At 39.3% G+C, this 21458-nt stretch overlaps 2 protein-coding genes across 6 annotated transcripts in view; one reads left to right on the forward strand and one right to left on the reverse strand.

Moving 5' to 3' along the window:
- Positions 1-14590, reverse strand: part of SETD3 (SET domain containing 3, actin histidine methyltransferase) — a 120109-nt gene extending 105519 nt beyond the window's left edge. The window contains exon 1 of one of the 2 annotated variants that reach the window (XM_027849179.1): positions 14533-14590. The gene's annotated coding sequence lies outside the window, so the exon portion shown is untranslated. The remainder of the gene's footprint in view (positions 1-14532) is intronic. The other variant, XM_027849177.1, reaches the window with a different exon arrangement.
- A 761-nt stretch (positions 14591-15351) lies between these two features.
- Positions 15352-21458, forward strand: part of CCNK (cyclin K) — a 39536-nt gene continuing 33429 nt past the window's right edge. For 2 of the 4 annotated variants that reach the window (XM_027849084.1, XM_027849082.1), the window contains exon 1: positions 15354-15463. The gene's annotated coding sequence lies outside the window, so the exon portion shown is untranslated. Of the gene's footprint in view, positions 15464-21458 lie in introns of all 4 variants that reach the window. The other 2 variants (XM_027849085.1, XM_027849083.1) reach the window with 2 other exon arrangements.

Consider the following 21458-nt stretch of genomic DNA (forward strand, 5'->3'; position numbering starts at 1 on the left):
AACATAATAAACTACTTCAAGATATTTACTTATACTATATCCATTTAAAATGCAAGGCAGATGATAGAACTTTGGATAAACAAATAGTGACATCTTAATAATTTAAATTAAATAGCAATGACCAAGTATCATCCCTGAAAAACAAGGATTTTTTTTGACTAATTCAGTGATTTCCTTTTAGAATCCACATTAGTAGAAAATAAGGAGGTCATGGAGAAAATGAACATTTAAAGCCCTCCAGCTATAAACAAAGATTAAAAAACATTTGGAAAGACTCCAGTTTCTGTGATAAGAAATCAATATTTAACAAAAAACTGCTGGGAAACCTATAAAACAGTATGGCAAAAACTGGGCATAGGCCAACATCTTACACCCTACACCAAGATAAAGTCCTAATAAGTACAGGATTTAGATATAAAGACTGATACCATAAGCAAACTAGGAAAGCAAGAAATAGTTTACCTTTCAGATCTATCAAGAAGGAAAGAACTTATGACCAAACAAGAGACAGAGGACATTATGAAATGCAAAATGGATAATTTTGATTACGTTAAATGGAAAAGTTTTTGCATAAACACAGCATCCAAGATTAGGAGGGAAGCAGAAAACTGAGAATTTTTACAACCAATGTCTCTGATAAAGGCCTCATTTCTAAAATACATAGAGAACTGAGTCAAATTTATAAGAATACAAGTCATTCCCCAAATGATAAATGGTCAAAGGATATGAACAGGCAGTTTTCAGAGGAAGAAACTAAAACTATCTATAGTCATATGAAAATATGTTCTAAATCACTATTGATTAGAGAAATGCAAATAGAAAAAGACTCTGAGGGATCACATCACACCTATCAAATTGGTTAACATGACAAAACAGGAAAATGATAACTGCTAGAGAAGATGTGGGAAAATTGGAACACTAATGCATCGTTGGCGGAGTTGTGAAATGATCCAACCATTTTGGAGAGCAATTTGGAACTATGCCCAAAGGACTATAAAATTGTGCATATCCTTTGATCTAGCAATAGCATTTCTAGATCTGTATCCCAAAGTGAGCATAAAAATGGGAAAATAGCAGCTCTTTTTGTGATAGCAAAGAATTGGAAATTGAGGGAATGCCCATCAGTTGGGAAATGGCTGAACAAGCTGTGGTATATGAATATAATGGAATACTATTGTGCTATAAGAAATGATGACCAGGCAGACTTCAGAAAAACCTGGAAAGATTTGTATGAACTGATGCTGAGTGAAATGAGCAGAACCAGGAGAATGTTGTACACAGCAACAGTCACGTTGTGTGATGACTAATTTTGATAGACTTAGCTCTTCTCAGCAATGCAAGGATCTAAGACAACTCCAAAAGACTCACGATGAAAAATACTATCCACATCCAGAGAAAGAACTACGGAGTCGGAATGCAGATCGAAGCATACTATCTACACTCCTTCTTCTTTGTTGTTTTGTTTTATTGCTTCATTCTCATGGTTCCTCCCATTAGTTCTAATTGTTCTTTACATCATGACTAATGGGAAAATACACTTAATAAGAATGTATAAGTAGAGCCTATATCAAATGGTGGGGGAGGAGAGGAAGGAGGAGAAAATAGAAAGCTCAAAATCTTATGGAAGTGAATGTTGAAAACTAAAAAAAAAAATAAATAAATAAATAAATAGATTATTAAAAAAACATCTGGAGAAAGCTGTTTCCTTTTTAAAAACTCTGTTTTTTAGAAGTACATTTTAATTCATACATTAAACAGAATAATGATACATTGCAGCTGCACACTATTAAAAAAATCAAAATAAAAAGGATGGGCATTGGTATTTTTCTTGGTATATTTTTTTTCTGGAAAATGTTATTTTCAACTAAGCACAACACAAATAAACATTTTTGATTACATTTATTTGGCGATTTATCCAGGAAACCTTAACTCAAACAGAGAATCTGTTTTTCAGTGTAGTCCTACACTTACCCAATTTTACAGTTGGTTTAGCTATAGAACAGGAAGTATAGTGCTACGGTTTCTCCATACCTCTGGCAATCCAGCTGTAAAATTTATTTTGAAGAGATTATGGGAGCCTACTAAAATCCTTTATAAAGAAAGAATAGGAAGTCGTTACCCAATATCACTAAAAGGTAAAGTATTGAAGTAGTTCATTGGGCCCTACTATCCCATTAAATTTTGTGTTAAATGTATAAATTATATAAATAATGAGTTAAGGCAAATCAAATATTTTCCAAACTTAAACTAACAGTGAACATATTATACTGTATACTTTTCTTGCCTACAAAAATATATGTCACAGACATGAGGTATAAGTATTTAGGAAAGAATTTTTTTTTAGATTTGTTTGAATGCTCAGGACTGAACAAGAGGTTAAAAGTAAATAAAAATTTGACTTTTCATGCAGCAGAAAAATCTATTTTGACTTGAATATCAAGTCAATTTATATATTTACTTGTGAAAAGAAAGTAAGTTCTTTGAGGGAAAGAATCTTGTTTTTACTTTTTCTCTGTGTTTCCAGTATACTGTTTTGCAAATAGTAGGTGTTCAATAAACGCTTTAAAAAAAAACAACTTGAATTGAGATAAACTCCATATAACTGACCTTGCTTTATGCAAAACAAAAAAGCTTTTCTTTACTCTTAGCTTACTTCATAATTTCTGATATCTTTAACTTCTAATTAACCTTCAATTCTACCCAGGTAAAAAAAGACCCTATGAGGGCAGGTATCCAGTCACATCTAATTTTTCTAGCATAGCATTCTCCATACATTAGATTCTTAAATGATTACATAATATGCAATAGTTCTAGTCTTAAATTTTCTCATTAAGTAGTCTATCATGTTTAAAGAAACTCTTAAATGTACTAAGCAAACTCATTTAAAAAGAAATTTGCAGACTTTTTTTTTTGGTAAAACAGAAATCATGTGATTACCTCCTGATTTAAGTGCTTTTAAACTGAATTTTCCTAAGTCTGAGTGCACATCTATAATCCTTCTGACAAGAAGGAAACCTTAAAGCATACATTTCACCAAATGTTCAATATCATACATCTTGGAGAGCATCTAGTTCAATTTCCCACCCAACAATTTAAAATGTTCAATATCATACATCTTGAAGAGCATCGAGTTCAATTTCCCACCCAAAAATTAAATTTTCTCTTCAGTAATTTTGACATAGGGTCATCCCTAGTGACAGATACTATATAACAGCTCTAGTTAAAAAGCCAAAGAATTACAGGACTCACAGTTAGAAAGAACCTTAGAAATTATCTAGTTCAACTCCATCATTTCACATAATGAAACTAAAGCTCAGAGAGTGGAAATGATTTGCCCATATTCCACAGGTATTAAGGAGCAAGACCAGGATGCAAATCCAAGTTCTTTAACTCCAAATTCAGTATTCTTTCCATTGAATTGCCATTCTCTAAGACATGATGCTATCACCAACCTATCTTCAAGAAACAAGAAATTGCTTTCAGGATTTTTAAAATTTTCTGATTTGAATACAGAACTCTGGTTCAACTAAATATTGCTCATCAACATCCTCAAAGAAGACTGATCACCTATATTGTGGTTGGTTCCAGTTAGAAAAAGTCTTATTGTCTAAAGGCTGGTATACCATGAAATAGGTGTCTTAGAACTATTTTTTTTGTCTCTGTAGTGTACAGCATACAGCTGCTAATCAATTAATTTCATTTAAGAAGTTAGGGCAAGGAAATGAGAAAGAATGGAAGATTAATTGTATATATTTGACAATCAAACGTGGCGACGAAATGATCTCTCCTAGACCTTCCACAAGAACCTTCCCCATCTGCTTATAATCCCACATACCGATACACAGAACCAGGTTAAGCACACAGATTCTGAATGTCTATTGATCTAAAGCATCTCATCTACAACATTTTGCTCACTTATTGCTAACCACAGTCTGGTCTCTAGTGATTTGAGGTTAGGACCTGGATAGTTAAATAAGTACCCTGGTAGGATTGTGGTTGATTCAGCAAATCATAAAAGGGGACTGTCCTATTTACCCAGCTCTGGCTTAAGGATTAGAATTCCCAGGTTTTCATACTAGTACAATTATAAGCCTCTTTCCTGGATTAATCAAGGTGTAGTGAGGTAGCTCCCCAGCTACTTGTGATGTCTTTATAAAACAAAGTTTTATTTTTATTTTACAGATTTGATTTTACAGATTTATTTTACAGATGAGAAACTAAGGCAAAGTTGCCCAGGGTCACACAGCTCTCTAATAAGTGTCTGAGGCTGGATTTTATTTCACAAAGATGGAGTCTTCTAGACTCCAGGGTCAGGACTCTATCCACTGAGCCACCTAACTGCCCCAAAAAACAACCTATTACTAAATAAGAAAATATTTAAGTAACACAGAAAAGAGATGTAGTCTTCATTACTCTGTTCTAATCAATGAGAGAAGTGGAGGACTTGGTTACTTTGGTTGTACTCTTCTTTTCCTTGTCTTCTAAAAGGAAAGACAGAGTTTCTCCATTTTCACTACAACATCCTTCAGCAGATGATACAATGTTCTAATCACACATTCATTCCTAATACATAATAACAGAGATGTACTTTATTAGCTTTTAATAACTAATAGTAATGTTAAGAATCTTAGCAATGGATCTCAGGCCAGGCAGGAAATAAGGAAATCAATGACATATTCCCACACTCCTATACGAACTTGCTGTGTCATCTTGGGCAAAATACCAAATCTCTCTAAATTTTAAGAAAACTGGCTTTACTCTCCATGAGTTGGAGATACATTAAAAGCTTTAAACTGTATCAATACAAGTTTTCTCACACCTTTGGGGAAACTGGATTTCTACAGCTGATACACCCAAACAGCACAGGGTATGCACTCTCAAATACCCCAGAGATGATGGCTGTGGGATAATGTGTACTTTTGGTTATTGAAACTTGCTTGCTTACTTAAACAACTGGTAGTGTTAACTGCTTCTAGCGAGTGACAAAGGCAAAAGTTTACAAGAATGGCAGGTGAAGCAGCCATTTGGACTAAGTTAATTTGAGTGGCACCTCCTCTAGGTTCAGCCCAGGCCCAGGAAAAGCCCTCCCTCACCTCCCAACAAAAAACAAAATCAACAAACAAAAAGGCTTGTCAGGTTAAGAAGCTTCAAGTGGCCCAATTTCAGGTACAAGTAGGTTCAACCAACCTCTTATTATATCATCCCCTTTTTAAAAGAAAACCAAGACAGACTGTATAGCAGATACAAGTACAATGAATCATTTAGTTCTTCACCATCCCTTCCAGTGACAAGGCAAAGAAAAAACTTTAAGGATCTGAATGGATTGCCTATCTCTAGTCCAACTAGTTGTGCCCTATCTGTTCTGTGTTCACTAAGTGATCTATGAAGAAGTAGAGTTGAATTAGACCTCTATGCAAAAGCATTCAAAGCATCACAATCTTTCCACCTAGTCTTCCTTACATAGTAAGCTAAAATATCCCTTGCTGCAACTTCTACCCACTCCTCAGAGCATTCTTCCCCATAACTGACCTTTCAGATAGTTGAAGAGAGTTAGTATATCATATCTCCTTGGAAAAAGTGATTATTTCATTTTTTAAATTTGTATCCTCGGTTCTGAGTATACTGCCTGGCACATAGTAGGCTCTTGAATGCCAACTGATCACATTCTTCCTGCCTACTTCAGGTCAAACAACACCACTTCCTTCAATCATTCCTTATAACAATGTTTCAAGATTCAGAATATCAATGTTCCCTTAAGTGGCTTCCAGAAGTGGTTTGACTAGGGCAGAGTACAATGAACTAATTATTACACTTCATCTGGACATTACATTTCTATAAATTCAGCCAAAGTTTACACTACTTTTTTATTGAGTTCACAGATAACAAGCCTCTAAGTTTTTGTTTTTGTTTTTTTTCAAATGAACTACTGCATTAATCTGGGCCTCCTCTATCTCATACTTGGTTTTTTGAACCTAAAGGGGGGACTTAACATTTGTACCTATTAAATTTGCTCTTGTAAGTTTTAGTTTATCTTTTTAGCCTTAAGTTTCAAATCCTCATTTTCTTATCCAATATAATTGCTATTCCTCTAAGTTGTCATCCACAAAGTTTGTAAAATGTACCTTCTAACTCATCAAATATGTTGATGAACACAATGAAACAAGGTAGGTGGGCTAAGTCCTGTGCTAGGCTACCAGAAACTTTCCTCCAGGATGACAATACATTCATTGATCAAGACTCTTTGGATGCAGTTATTCAGTTATCTAAGAATCCATCTAACCATAGTTCTATGCAGGCCATCATACTGAGGACACGGACTAAACAGGTTTGTGACAGTCAACACTTACCACATATTCTCTTGCTGCTATACTGATGAATATTCAAATGTTCAGGCCAATGGGAAAATCCCACCCAGTCATTTTTTCTTCCCCTTGATTAGTCTCACAGGGAGCTCATACAGGTCAAGAGCTGACAATATTCTAATAAGGTTTCTAGGATTTATAAATAGGACATGGACCATGTAAATGAAAATAGAAAGGTACAATGTTTAAAAAGTCAAAATGAAAGTTACTATGGCCTTTAAGATGACTATAAATTGCAGTTCAAAGGATAATGGAGAAGTCCATTGCATATGCAAATAGGCTACAGCATATTCCCAACAATGCTCTACATAAGGAATGGTGTGATATCTCCATCCCGAAAATCTTTGATCTTAAAAAGAAGTGGGCTAGTTCTGTAGCAAGGTGGAGAGATAACAGAAACCTGAGTGCTTCACTGCTATTCATAAATTGTAAAGTTTGAGACCTTAAGTAAATACCCAACACAGAAAAAGGTGAATTTTCACAGTTCCATCTATTTACAAATAATGGTTTATTTTATTCCTGAAAAAACTGTGATATGGGGAGGTTAAATATCTTAGAGTCAGCTAAAATTGTTCATTCAAATTATTTCATTATGAACATTGCTACCCAAAATCTGTTGTCAAGGCTTATTGATTTCACTTTTGCAACAGCTCTCCAATTCAACCCCCTTTTCTCGCCCAATACAGTTGCTATTCTAGTACAGTATCTTATCACCTCACCATTGCAATAACGAGCTATTGGGTCTACCTGCCCTAAGTCTCCCCAAACTCAAATTTATTGATCATTTGGCTGCCAAAGTGATTTTCCTAAAGCACAGGTCCAACCATGTCACCCCCATACTCAATACTCAACTCTAGTGACTCCCCATCCACCTTCAGATGAAATACAAAATCCTGTTTAGTTTTCAAAGCCTTACATAACCTACTGCCCCATCACCTTTCCAGTCTTCTTAAACCTCATACTCCCAACATATGTACTCTTTGATTCAGTGACACTAGTCTTCTTGTTCCAAGAATAAGACACTCCATCTCTCAGATACTGGCATTTTCTCCAGGGGCCCTCAAGCCTGGAAAGCTCCCTCTCCTCATTTCCATCTCTTGGCTTCCTTCAAATCCTAACTAAAATTCCATCTTGTACAGGAAGCCTTTCCCAAGTCTCTCTGAAAGTGCCTTTCTTCTGTAAATGACTTCCTATTTATTCAATACATAGCTTGTTGTCTCCCCCATTAAACTGTTCCTTAAGGAAAAGAATTGTCTTTTGCCTTTGCATCCCCAGAACTTAACACAGTGCCTGTCACATACTAAGTACTTAATAAATACTTATTGACTGACTGCTTCTGGTGAGAATAATTTTAAAACTGTATTCCTATAGTCTTTAGCTGTTTAGTAGTTCCAAATGGATACCAAGATCCTCAATTAATGCTGAATCACAGAGCTATGTTAACAACTATTTTAAACACTAAAATGTCAAATATCAGTGATTAAAAAGGAAGAAAAAGTCTAATAAAAGTGATGCCTAGAGTGTTCTCTCTTTAATTAGAAAATTTTGAAGTATATAAATTCAGTCTTACTGAATTTTCTAAAGCAGGGGAAACTGATAACTCTCCCAAATTTTCTATTTCCTTATATCTGGTTTTAGTAAATTTCCCCTTTATTTCATTACTTTTTGAATTGGCACCTCTACCATAGAGGCAGCTAGGTCACACAGTCCTAAACAGATAGATGCAGATAGAGTCCTAAGTTTAGAATCTAGAAGACATGAGTTTTAATCCTGTCTCAGACACCTAGTAGTTATGTGACCCCAGACAAGTCATTTAACCTGTAAGTCTTAATTTCCTCCTCTGTACAATGGGGATAACAACATCTCTCTTCCAGGGTTAGTGTGAGGATCACAATATTATATATATAAAGGGTTTTGCTAACCATAAAGTGTTAAATAAATGCTATTATTATTGTTGTTATTACTATTACTATATTTATGTCTTCTTTTCATCCTAGATCAGTGCTTCTTAAGCACAGCCTGGGAACTCCAGGGATTTCTGACACCCTCTCTGGGGGTCCAAAAGGTCAAGATTTTTTTCTATAATAATACTAAGAGATTATAACTACTAAAACAGTAAATATTGATAGATATAATCAGAGGTGTGCTGGATCCAGCTTGTACCAGCTTTGGCAGTTGTAAAATTTTCAGTATGAGTATTTAAACTTAAAAATAGACAAACACCTATTTGTTGTTTTGGTGATAGTCTAGATGTAAGAAAATGAGGGAGAAAATATTAATAACATAGATTAAACTTAAATGTGTTATGTGTACTTTTTTTCCCTAAGAGAGCCAGTTGTTAAATATTTACAAGTATGCTCCTGGATATAGCCCACAGAAACAAAAGCTCTTTGGGAAGGGGGTTAGTGAAGCCCTCATGAACTTTTAAAAGTATAATAGAGTCCTAAAACCAAAAAAAAAAAAATTGAGAACCACTGACTTAGATCAACGTAATCACTGAAGAAATCACAAGTTTGGACAAAAAAAAACAAACTCACATTTACATAATGCTTTAAAGTTTACTAAGTAAACAATCCTGTGACATGGAAAGAATCATTCCAATTTTAATGAGGAAACTGAAGCTAAGAAAAGTTTACCCATAGTTACAGTTAAATATTATAGCCACACATCTCCAAAATCTAAGGTCAAGACTCTTTCTACTATACCAAAATTTTAACACAAAGTTTTTCCACCAAATGGAAATATGATTTGAATAACCAAATATCTTTCAGTGTAGAATATTGGGAGGTTGAGTAAAAGACATTTGGCTTTAAACATAGTGGGGTCTTTTCATTTAGGCAGTCAATTTTTTTCGAACTTGAAGGAACAAGGAGAAAAAAAAATTCTAGCTGCTTTGAATTTGGATTGTAACTGCATATTAAAAAATACTTTTCTATTGATATTAACTAAGTTTTTCAAATTTTGTTTTATTTTTGTTGCACTTTTACATCTGTATGCCAAGGAGAAATATAGAAACATAAAGAAAACCAGTTCACAGAGATCCTTTCAAATAATAAGCTATAGAGCTCTACGCTTGGTAGGCAAATAAATGTTTCTTGAACTGAATATACTTATTCTACATCCCTACATGTAACAAAAAGCAAAACTATGTATAACTTTAAAAATATAAAAGCTGGACATCACTGGTCTAGATCTCACATTTACTCAAATAATAAAATGTACCTCCAAAACTAGTACCTCCAAAACTAAGTATAAATGAGTATAAATTCATTTTTGAAACAAGAAGGTAACAATGTGAGGAAAGCAGAGTCAAAAAAAATACCCATTTATTCTTCTGTGTGGGACCTACTAGGTACAAAGAGAAGGCGAATTTTTAACAGGTCTTCAAAATCCATTTATTATGGAAACAAAATTGTTGCTAACTTTTCTACTAAAGAAATATTAAATAGTGAAAAGAAACTTTGCTACTAAAGAAATATTAAATAGTAACAGGGATAAGAGATGGACATGTGATTTTATTTGGTATAGGTGAGGAAACTGTAGCATCTTATTGGCAACTTAAGTCTTGGAGAGTTGCCTACTAGAGAACAGAGAAGTTAAAGTGACTTGCCCAGGGCCACACATGCAGTCTATGTCAGTTGGTGAACTTAAACTTAGGGCTTCCAGGCTCAGAGATTAGCTCTTTAACCACTACACCCATCCTGCTTCTCAAGTAATGAATATCTATGAAAAATGAAAATTCATATTCACTAGCACATAAGTGTTTAATACTTGCTGACTGATTTACATATTGATTCTCTCTTGTATACCGCTCTCTGGCCCGAGAAAATAACCAAACAGTAGACAAAGTTTCTCCACAGAAACCAAATACAAGATTTGCTGGTTGTCCTAGCTTAATGCACATTAAAAGTAGTTATTTTGCTAGAAAAGCATCAGATTTCATTACTAGGCAAAAATGAAAAAAAAGGTAAGTAGTACAATATGCTTGTACAAAAATTAACAAAATTATTCACAATCCTTTGTGGGGCTGAATATACCTGGATTTAAGTAGTAAATACAAGTTGGAGTGATAGGCTACAGTATGGCAAGGGGGTGGGGGGGGCGGTGAGTGGTAAAGAGCATGATTCAGCCAGAAAGACCTAGGTTCAGGTCCAGCCTCAGACACATACTGGCTCTTTGACTCTTAACCTCTCAATTACCTTCAGGTCAGATCACAGTTCCAGAACTGGGAAGGAACTCAGAAGTTGTCTAGTCCTTCTCAAGGTAGTTCTGTGAGACTATAAATTTCAGAGCGCTAGACGACCTACATTGGTGGAGATTTTCTCAAAGGGAGTTCCCTATACCAGTAAAATCACAGGTCTGGGCTTAACAATATAAAAGGACTTTTTACTTTAAACTTCCTCTTACCACTCACAGACAGACACCTGCAGAAGAGCTAGAGCTCACCCAGTCAGTTTTTGAAATTAAAAGACTTTGCATCAAAAGACGGTAAGACAAACACTTGGAAAAAAAGAAAGATTCATAAAACCTAGACATCAGAGAACAGCCTCCTGGTTGCTCCCACAAGACACTCCATCTCCAGACCCAGTGTTTTCATTGGCTATTCCTCATGCCTGGAACTCTCTCCAGCTTCATCTCCATCTCCTGGCTTCCCTGATTTCCTTCAAGTCTCAACTAAAGTTCTACCTTCTGCAAGAAACCCTTCCCAGTACTCCACAATCTTTGAGTCTTCCTGCTGAGATTATCTCCAATTTATCCTTTTTATATCTTTTTTGAACAAAGTTGTTTGCATGCAGTCTTCCCAAATAAGACTGTGAACTCCTTGAAGGCAAGCATTGCTTTTCATCATTTTTTGTATCCTCAGGGCCTGGCACATAGAAGGCATTAATAAAAGCCAGTTGACTTGGCATGACATTAATTTTCACATGAAGATCCTATCTAATAAAAAATAATTCAAGGAAGCTATGAGATAGGATGTAGATCACATATACTGACTCATACTTAACAAAGATTTATGGTAGTATTTGCTGTTAAGAAGCTGGTTAAGCAACTAAGGTTTCTTTTAGTTAAACTTCATGATCCTCCAATTAAAGAACAAGGTGCTTCAAAGATAAGAGCATGGAGTTACTCATCACGTCTTAGACTAAGATGTCAAGAAGTAGAATTTTTACATTCCATTGGTTAAATACAAGGAAAGAAAAGGCTCCTTATGTATCACCTCCAAACATTTTTCTTCATTTTTCAGTTACCACTAAAATGTAAGTTTCATCATGATTCTAGACTGGTCTAAATGTCATTGACAATAGAAAGGCATGAGAAACCTAATGCTAAAAGAATGATAGACACTGACATCTTATCAACTGAAGTTAGCAAACTATTCATATCATATACACCCCCCCATCACAAATTACTGTTCCACCAATAAAAGATAAGCATCATAGAATTTCTGAGAAAGGAAAAGTATAGTAGTTAATTTTCTTTTTCCAGTTTATATTATCATTTCAGTAAAGAACTGATTTTACAATATTAAATTGGGATTAGAGAATGGAATGGGGCAGACAAAAAAAAAGGGGGGAAAGAGAGAGCACTAGAGTAACACTGAAAAGTTTGTCAGTGAATTATATAAGCTGAGTAGTTCCCTGAAAAAATGTACTTTGAAAACCACTGTTCTAACTCAACCTTCTTTACAAAGAGAAAGGACTTCAGAAAAATGGAGTACTTCACCAAATTAGTACTAATTTGGACTAGTTACCCATTACTTATGTACACGTACAGTTACAACTAAAGCAAAAAAGTGGGTTGAATGGAATATGGGAAACACTAAGGTGCTTTTTAACAACTCCAATTCTCTTAATAAAACAAAAACTCAACTTTTTACACACCAGGAGTCTTTTGGTAATATTTTATGGATATGAATCAAGGAATACCACAATCTCTGAGAGCACACCAGAGGTCAACACAAAGCACGGTGGGCATCAATAAACTGCAGCATATTCCTAACAAAGATTTACATATAAGAAGCAGCATAAAAGATATCAACTGAGGTACAATTAGAAAGAGAGGTGGGTTAATCATATATTGATAGTGAGGGATAACCAGGTGGGCAGTTGTTATTGGTAGTCATATATTGTCAAAGTACTTAGAGAAGGATCCTGTAAGCTAGTGGACCCTCTCAAGGAGCATATACAGGAACACACAGACAAAAGTCACACAGAATGAGGTGTGGATGAATTGCAACCTGTACCACTGGAGGGAGTATCTATATCAACAAGATGTAGGAAATACTAATGGTAAATTACTGACAACTGACTCACTTTGTTTCTCAAATGCTAAAATTGTCATTTCTGCTCAAAAGTTTTGGGAAAATATGGGTACAGATTCCTCTTTTGAAAAATAAACCCTTAGAGGATGACTTTAGAAAGAACATAAAGGGAATTTAAAAAATGTGTTTTTATTTAAAAACAAAATAACAATCACTAATTAGTAGGAGAGATGACAATGAAGTTCTTCCACTAAAATCACTCATTTTGCATTGAGTTTCTAGATCATGCTCAGAATTTCATTGAGGAAATATAATTATGAAAGAGGAAAATATTCACATATCTCACTATGGGGGGGGATGAAGAAATAAAATTCACAAATCATTGGCTACTCCTTTCTACCAAGTGCTAAATTTGAGGAAGCAGACAGTGCTGAGTGAAGCAGTAAGTAAAGAGAGTAGGAAATAGAATCATAGTTTTAGAGTTGGAAGGATCTTGGAGGTCATAGTCCAGGTCCCCCTCATTTTATAGATGAGGACAGAAGTCTATGCCCAGGGTCACACAGCTGAGTTAAAGGTAAACTCTGACTACAATCAAGTAAATTATTTTCCTCCCCAGTAAGCCCATGTATATGGAATAAGAAGACTTGTATCTGGGAACAAATATGACATATTTTCTACCACTTTCCTTTAGCTGAAAAGACTTAGTGGGGGGGGGGAGAATATTCCTCTAAGAACCTTGTTTAAAGTAGTAGGAACTAGTAGATGAAAAAATGCTATTTCTTTCCTTTCCTACTAAAGAGTTGGTATTCAGAGAAAGGAAGGAAACAGTTCTACTTCCACTGAAACACAATGAGGAACAGTTGGGGGGGGGGGGAGTGGTGAGGATGGAGTATGAAATCTAGTGTTAGGCCTTAGATTTTATTCCCAGGAGTAGCACAAGGAAGAGCAGTAGGAGAAAAAAGAAAATAAGTTGGCTCCACCTAAAATGAGGGATTATGACACAAGAGGGTCCCAGGGGAGGGGGGAGAGACACATACATAGGGATCCAGGAAAAATCGGGAAGAAAAAACCGAGACACACACGCAGTGAACACAAGCTGTGACCTAAAAGGAAGGGGCACAAGACACAGTGACAGAACACACAATGACACAGACAGGAAATAGACAGGCCCACAGGATAGATGTTGGGGGGGGGAGTATATCCCTACAGGGTGAAGGGGAATAGAGATCCACAGGTTGAGGGAGCTAGAAACATGGGGGGGAAGAGAAGACAGACTAGAAGGTAAGAGGGAGAGACAGACAGAGGTGGTGAGGAGGGGTGGAGGCAGACACATGGGGGGGCAGACACCGTGACGGGGGTGGAGGGGGGGGGGGCAGGCCGGCTGCGGGAACGGGGGGGGGGGGGGCCCAGGGGGGGTAGTGGGGGGGGGCCGTCACTGGGGGGAAGCCGAAGGGGGAGAGAAAATAGCCCGACAAGGTGACGGAGGAAGAGACCAGCACACGCCGTGACGTGGGGACAGACACATGGTGACACATAGGTGGGGGGCCAGCCACAGCGCCACAGGGAAGGAAGCGCAAGGACGGGGGACGAGGCTTTCTTCGCTTTCCCCTCGATCCCCCTCCCCAGGGGCAGTCAGAGCCGCGGGAGCGCAGCGGCTATTCCCCGCCACCCCCCGTCCCCCGCCTGTCTCCGAGGGCAGGGGACGCAGGGACCCGTCCCCGGGGGCAGTGCCCTCCGCGCTCGGCCAGAGAAGACAGGTCAGGGGAGGCAGTGGGCAGCGCAGGCCGGAGGCCAGGGTGGCGCGGGATGGACCGGATCCCGGCTCCGGGGGCCGAGCGGGGAGCGGGGCTCCCCTCCTCGACTCGTGGGGCGGGGGCGGCGACCAGACGCTGCCACCCCACCACTCACCTTTCGTCTTCTCTCCTTCCCGCGTGGCGGTAGCGGCGGCGGCGGTAGCGGCGGCGGCGGCGGCGGCAGCAACAACAGCAGCAGCGGCGGCGGCAGCAGCGGCAGCGGCGCCTCCACTTCAGTCAGCACCCCACAGTCCGCCTCAACCAACCCCGCGGACGCGGCGGCCGGGGAGGCGGGGGAGGCCGGGGGCGGAGGCAGCCGAGAGAGCACCGCAGCCACACACCCAACCCCGCTCCTCCAGCCCCCCAGGAGCCCCACCCCCGACCACCACCCCCGCCGCTCATTGGTCGACGAAGCTCTCCCCCACCCCCTCCCGCGAGGCGCGGGAGCGGCCCCGGCTGGAGCTCATTGGTTGGTTGCAACTCCCTATTTCCCCACGCCATCCAGCTGTCACTCCAACCGTTCTCTCCCCAGCTCTTTGAGCCGGTAGGCTTCCCGAGGCCTGAAGAGCCGACTAAGCCCTCGCCAACTCCAGAAGAGCGATTGGAGGAAGGGGACCTTTGTACTGGCCCCTTCGGCCATTTAATTGGTGAACTGCCGCGCCTGGTCACGCCCCTGACGCTCGGGGTTCCGTTAGCAGGCTAGGTTGCTCGCGAAATCGCATTTTCCAAGAGGGGGGCGGGACCGTTAAGCTTTTTTACTCCTCCTCCTCTAGCACTACCAAACCTACTTAACATCGCCCCGCCCCAAGCCTCGGCTCTTTCCTTTTAAAGCCTTCTTCTCCCCTCTGATTGGGTAAAAGGTGTGTTCTTCGCCCTGCCCCTCTATCCCAGGACTTTCCGCCTCCTCTTCCTCTGCCTCCTCCGCTTTTCACGTTTTCCTGAAAGAGGACGCCGCGTAATGACGTCCGCTCCCTAGCACCCCGCGTCCAAAATGGCCGCCGTCAGCGATGAGAGACGTCGCTAAATAGGAGTTCGTGAGGTGGGGGGTGAGTGCGGCTCGCAGAGAGCGTCGGGCGGGACCCGGCGCCTCGCGTGCCGGGGTGTTAGGGGCGGGAGTGAGGGCGCCTCCCCGGTTCAGCTACGGCAGAGCCCTGATAACAGTTAATGGGGACAATACAGGCTCGGCCCGATCGGCGCGGCTCACTTGGTAAAAAGAGCGGGCCTCGGGTGTGGGCTCGGGGCGCGCCGACACCTGAGAGAGTGAAGGGGCCGGCTGGGCCCTGGTGCTCGGGGTCCGGGTGGTAGCGCCGGGCTCGCTATCCTGGAGACCCCCGGAGCCGGGGGCGCCTCCTTTCCCTGAGGAGAAAGACTTTGGGGGGGGGCAGCGGGGTGGGGGGGCGTCCCGCCTGAGGCGCGGTCCTGGGGAAGCCCCGAGGCGGCCGGGATCCGCTCCGGGGCCGGCTCTGGCTGCGTAACCGCTCTCTCCGCGCCTGCCCCCGCTCGTGGTTCACCCCGAGTCGGCGCCGAGCCCCGGGCTAGGCCCGGAGATGAGAGTAATCCTGGGGAAACCCACCTGGGGACGCGGCTTAAGTCTGTCCAGCCACGGTCCTCTTCTCCAATCCCTCGGCATGGGCTATTCTTTGCAAAACTAAGCATTTTAGGGCTTGGGGGGGTTGTTTGGTTTTTAAACGTTGCTTTGCTTTAAGGTTTTGGGGTTTTTTTGGTTTTTTGATTTTTGTTTTTGATTTGTTTCTTTTTTGCCTAGAAGACTAGTTTAAATGATGGGGAAGGGTTTTCAGGGATTGACCGTAAATTAACTTTCTCTGGTCAGATAGCATTATGAATAACGCAGTCTTGAGTTACAGTCTTGGCTAGTTCAACCCAACTTCAGCAAAGTCATCGTCTTCCTTGAGGAAATAACTTAGACAAGAAGGTTCCTTATATCTGCGGCAGTGGTCTTTTTTCTTGTCTTAAAAAATACACTGGAAGAGATAAATTAATGTTCAGTGCTGGGTTTGGAGTTGGAGGACCTGTATTTGATTCCTTTCCCACTCTGTCACCATAGACAAGTAGGAGCTCAATTTGGCTACATATGAAGTGAGGGTGTTGGACTTCTTAATCTCTTTTAGTTCCTTTAATCCTTAAGAAAATCTTTAAAGAAACTTTATACAACATTTTTTGGTTGAGATTCAAACTTGTCGTTAGGTATACACACATATACATGTTGCACACACTTTTTCTAGGAGCTTGTAGTCTAATGGGGGAGGCAATATGTATGTACGTAGCCACATATATGACACACGTATAAGATAACGTCAGAGGAGAAGGCAACTGAGTAGACTGGACAGTGTTTAATGCAGGTGGTGGCATTTGACCTGAGACTTGAAGCCAGGGTTTCTAAGAGGCAGGCATGAGGAACAGCCATTGAAAAGTACAGGAATGGGAGATGGATTGTTGTATATGAGGAACAGCAAATAAGCCAGTATGGCTGTGATGGGGATGGGACCTGGGCCCCTAAAAGGAAAAACCCCTGAACGTTCCCACAAATTTCAAGGGTTTTTTCCCTTTAGGGGTCCAGGTCCCATTCACCATCAACTGGACTTTTTAGAGTGAATGGAAGGGAATAATATGTAAGAAGACTGGACAGATATAAGAAGGAGCCAGATTGTGGAAAAACTTTAAATACCAAATAAGTATTTATATTTGAAGTAATAGCAAACCAGTGGAGTTTATTGAAGTTATTACCAGACCTGTGCTTTAGTAAAAATTACTTTGGCAGCTGAAAGGAGAGAGGATGGATTGGAGTAGGGAAAAGACTTGAGGTAGAGAGAACAATTAGAAGGCTATTAACAGGCATGAGGTAACGAGAGCCTGAACTAATGTAGTGGCTGTGGAAAGAAGGGGTCACATATGAGAGTTGTGGTGATGAAAGTGACAAGATTTAACAACTGATTGGATATATGGTTTGAGTCAGTCAATAAGCATTTATTCAGTGCCTACTCTGTGGCAGATGCAGTACTAAGTGCCAAAGATACAAAAAAAGCAGAAGTCTAATGGAGTAGACAACATATAAACAAGTATATATAGCACAGTGCACATACAGGATAATTTGGAGGTCTTCTGTAGAGGGAAAGGACTTGCATTAAGGACAATCAGAAAAGGTTTTTCTTAGAAGATGGGATTTTAACTGAAACCTAAAGTAACCCAGAGGGCAGAGAAGATGGGAGAGAATCCAGGCATGGGGGACAGCAAATGAAAATGACCAAAGTGTGTCTTGTTCTTTTGGTTCTGCTTCTTTTTTATTCTGTATCGCATCATATGTTGTCTATATTTGTCATTATCTACAGTATAATAATCATTAAATTCACATGCCACAATTTTATTTAGTCATTCTTTGATTATTGGACTCATAATTTCCAATATTTTGCTATTACCAAGAATACCCCTGTGTGAACAATTTTTCGTCAATAAGATAGCTCCAAGTTGTATTACAAGGATCAGTTTTATTACCCGTGAGTTTTTGTTTGATGTTGCCTTCATTGACCTAGTCACTGCACTTATTCTCTTAATTTGACTTTTTAATCTTCACATTTGTCATTCAAGAAAAGTGGTATTCTGTTATATTCATATACCATAATTATATTTAGTCTTTCAAACATTGGTCACATAGTTTCCCTACAATGTAATAATCATTAAATTCATATGCCACAGTTTGATTGTTTCTGTATTTTGGAAATAAAGTTTATAGTAGCATATATAGTGCTATATATAACCCTAAGCTTTCATGACACTACTCTACTGATTTATATTATAACTTTGCTGGATCATCATGCGCATCACCTCTCCTAACTGGGTATTCCCCACGGCTCTGTATTAGGCCCTCTTTACTTCTCACTTTTATACTCTCTCACTTGATAACTTCATGCAAGCCCATGAGTTTAACTGTGATCTCTATGTCGATAACTCCCAGACCTACACAAAATTCCTTGATAAATAGGTAATTGTTCAGATCCTCTGATTATCAACATCAGTTGAGGGGGAAAAAAAGAGCCACTATCCTAGTGATGTTTACTGCAAAGTCCGTCTTCCAGGTAGATAACTTTAGTTTGTATATGTGTTGCTTGCTTCAAGTTCAAGGCTATTAGAGAACTTTTCCTAATGATAGCCAGACTTCTCAGAAGACTGGACTATTGGTTGACATAGTAGGAGACTCATGCACTAATACAGATTTGAAGTGGTAGACTGGCTTGAGAGGGAAAATGGAATAGAAGTAATGAATCTGAGAGACATTTTAAAAAAAATGTAATTAACCTGTACCTTCCTTCCTCTTCCACCTCTTGAGCAAATCTATTAAAGAAAAAAATGAAGCCTTCAAAACCTAAGGCTTGGCAAAACACATTCCCACATTGGCTATGTTTGAAAACGTGTATCTTTCTGCATATTAGTTTATCACCTTTCTCATGTGGTGAGCATTGTGTTTCATCTGTATTCATTTTATAAAGATCTTTGCAGTTCCTTCTGAAACCACCCTTTCATTTCTTGTGGCATCATATTCATCTACCACAATTTATTTAGCTATTCCCTAAAAGGAATATACTTCCTTCCTTTCAAATTTTTGGCTACTATGAAAAGAACTGCTATAAATATTTTTGTACATATAGGCCCTTTTCCTCTTTTAATTTCTTTTAGGATATAGGTTTATTAATGGTATGACTGAAAGTTTGGTATGCAAAGTTTAGCAATTTGGCGGGGGATATAGTTCCACATTGCTGTCTTAGTAAACAGTTTCATGGAGTTGCTGTAGACAAAAATATTCATCATTCAACCAACTTTGCAGTGATGAACCTCTCCAGTCAAACTTAGGCTAGTCCTCAATCTAGTCCCTTGTCATTGCCTTGCTGCTCATTGACAGAATCCTGGAGCTCAATGCGACATTAGAGATCATCTTACATTTTACAAATGAGTTTGATTAATCTTGTTTCTTATCTGAAATCACTTTTGAGGGAAAGAAGGTTTGGTTTTTTGGGGGTTTTTTTAGTGGGATAGTATGAAAGCAAGGATACCATTTAGGAGATTATTATAATAATCCGGGTTTGAGGGTTTATGTTGTTCAGTAGTTTCAGTCATGTCCGACTCTCTGTGACCCCATTTGGGGTTTTCTTGGTAAAGATACTGGAGTGATTTTTGCTATTTTCTTCTCCAGCTCATTTTACAGATAAGAAAACTGAGACAGCCAGGGTTAAGTGACTTGCCCAAGGTCATATAACTAATAAGTGTCTGAGGCCAGATTTGAACTCAAAAAGATAAGTCTTCCTGATCTGCTGTGCCACCTAGCAGCCCTATTAGCCTATATAATCTGGTGTAAAGTATAGGGAAAATAAAGTGGAAATAGCAAATCTTTTTTTTTATACTTTTTTTCTGAATGTATACACCAAGATAAATTTTATATATTCAAAGAACAGGGAAAAAAGGATTATGTGTAAAACCATGACTCTCCATTGCATACAGCTTACTTTCTTAAAAGTATATAATAAATTCAAATGTTACTTCCAGTGCTGTGCTGCTTGTGTGAACTTCTGTTCTCTGTGCATTTTTAAAAATGTTTCATTGATCCTCTGAGTTATATTTCAAAGTAGAACATGTAAGAAGTGGTGATGTGTTGGATAAAAAAAGGAATCTTATTTTTCTAATCTCAGAAAATGGAAAAAAATAATGGACTAATAACAGAAGTCATAGAATCCAAGAATTGGAAGGGACCTCAGAGCACAGTTATCTGATCCAAGAATTGCTTCTGCAGCCTACACTCTTGTCTCATCTCCATCTCGTAAAATCCCTCTCTTCTTTCAAGACACTGCCCAAGCATCATCTCTCTCAAGCCTCCAACACTACTAGTTTCTTTCCTCTGAAACTACCTTGTATTTAACTATTTTGTCAGTTTTGCGATAATGCTTGTTTTGAAATTTTGAAATTGTTCTTGTGGAATCAGTAACATTAGGGAACAGTTCAAGCATAATGAGAATTTTGTGTTTGCTTATTAGGGATTTTGTCATTAAAGAAAACTGTACCATAGTGTCGGAGTATGAAGGGGGTGGCGTAACTTCTATAGAAATAATGGGGTGCTGCTGGCATATTGTGGAGCCTGTGGGAAGAGGAGATATCTTCCTCCAGTTGGGGAGAAGTGTTGAAGCAGTCCTCTTCCTCAACCCAGAATACAGTGAGAGCTACATGGGGGGGTGGGGGGGGGGTGAATGCCTGGAGAAGGCAGGAAGAAAAAACAGGGAGACATCCAGTATGCTCCACCATAGAATAGATGCAGTGATGGCTTGGTCCCTGCCCCCTACAAGGAGGGCAGAAGTGGTGGAGACATACTGCCTCCATGGAAATGGTCCAGCACTGGGCGGGGGGGGGGTGGATATCCTCGATTGGCACCTCACAGAAAATGCCAAGACAAAGGTCTCGTAATCCCAGTCCTAGGGTGATCCCACCCATACCCCTCATGAGGCAGCAGCTGGCATTATTGGTGATTTGGCACCCACACTGTGGTTCCTCATGTTGAGGCTGCTGTGTCCTCTGGGACTGAGTTTGAATTCTGTGCTCCTATCCTTATTTTCCCCGTAAGCTCTATGGTTTTTATTTTGCATAATTTGGTAATTTTTAGGAACACGTAAGTTGTGTTATAGCAGAATTACCTGTACTTATCTCCACCTTTAAAATGTAAGTGTCTTGCTAGTAGGAATCATTTTCATTCTTTGTGTATCCCCATTTCCTAACACTGTATTTGGTATATAGTAAATGTTTGTTTATTGATTGAATATACCCCCAAGTAGTGATTATCTTACTATTGCTTAAAAACCTCTGATGAGAGGGAACCTATTGCCTTTGAGAGGAACACTTTCCACTTCTGGATATCTGCGATCAGAAAGTTTTTCCTTAAATCATCCTAAAATCTACTTCTCCATAACTTCTATTCTAGTGTTCCTAGTTCTGTCTTCTGCACTTACGCTGAGTAAGTCTAATATCTCTTCCAAGTGAGAACCCTGT

The sequence above is a fragment of the Vombatus ursinus genome, unplaced genomic scaffold (assembly GCF_900497805.2).
Source record: "Vombatus ursinus unplaced genomic scaffold, bare-nosed wombat genome assembly UNPS02007284.1, whole genome shotgun sequence".
In the NCBI taxonomy this organism is placed as follows: domain Eukaryota; kingdom Metazoa; phylum Chordata; class Mammalia; order Diprotodontia; family Vombatidae; genus Vombatus; species Vombatus ursinus.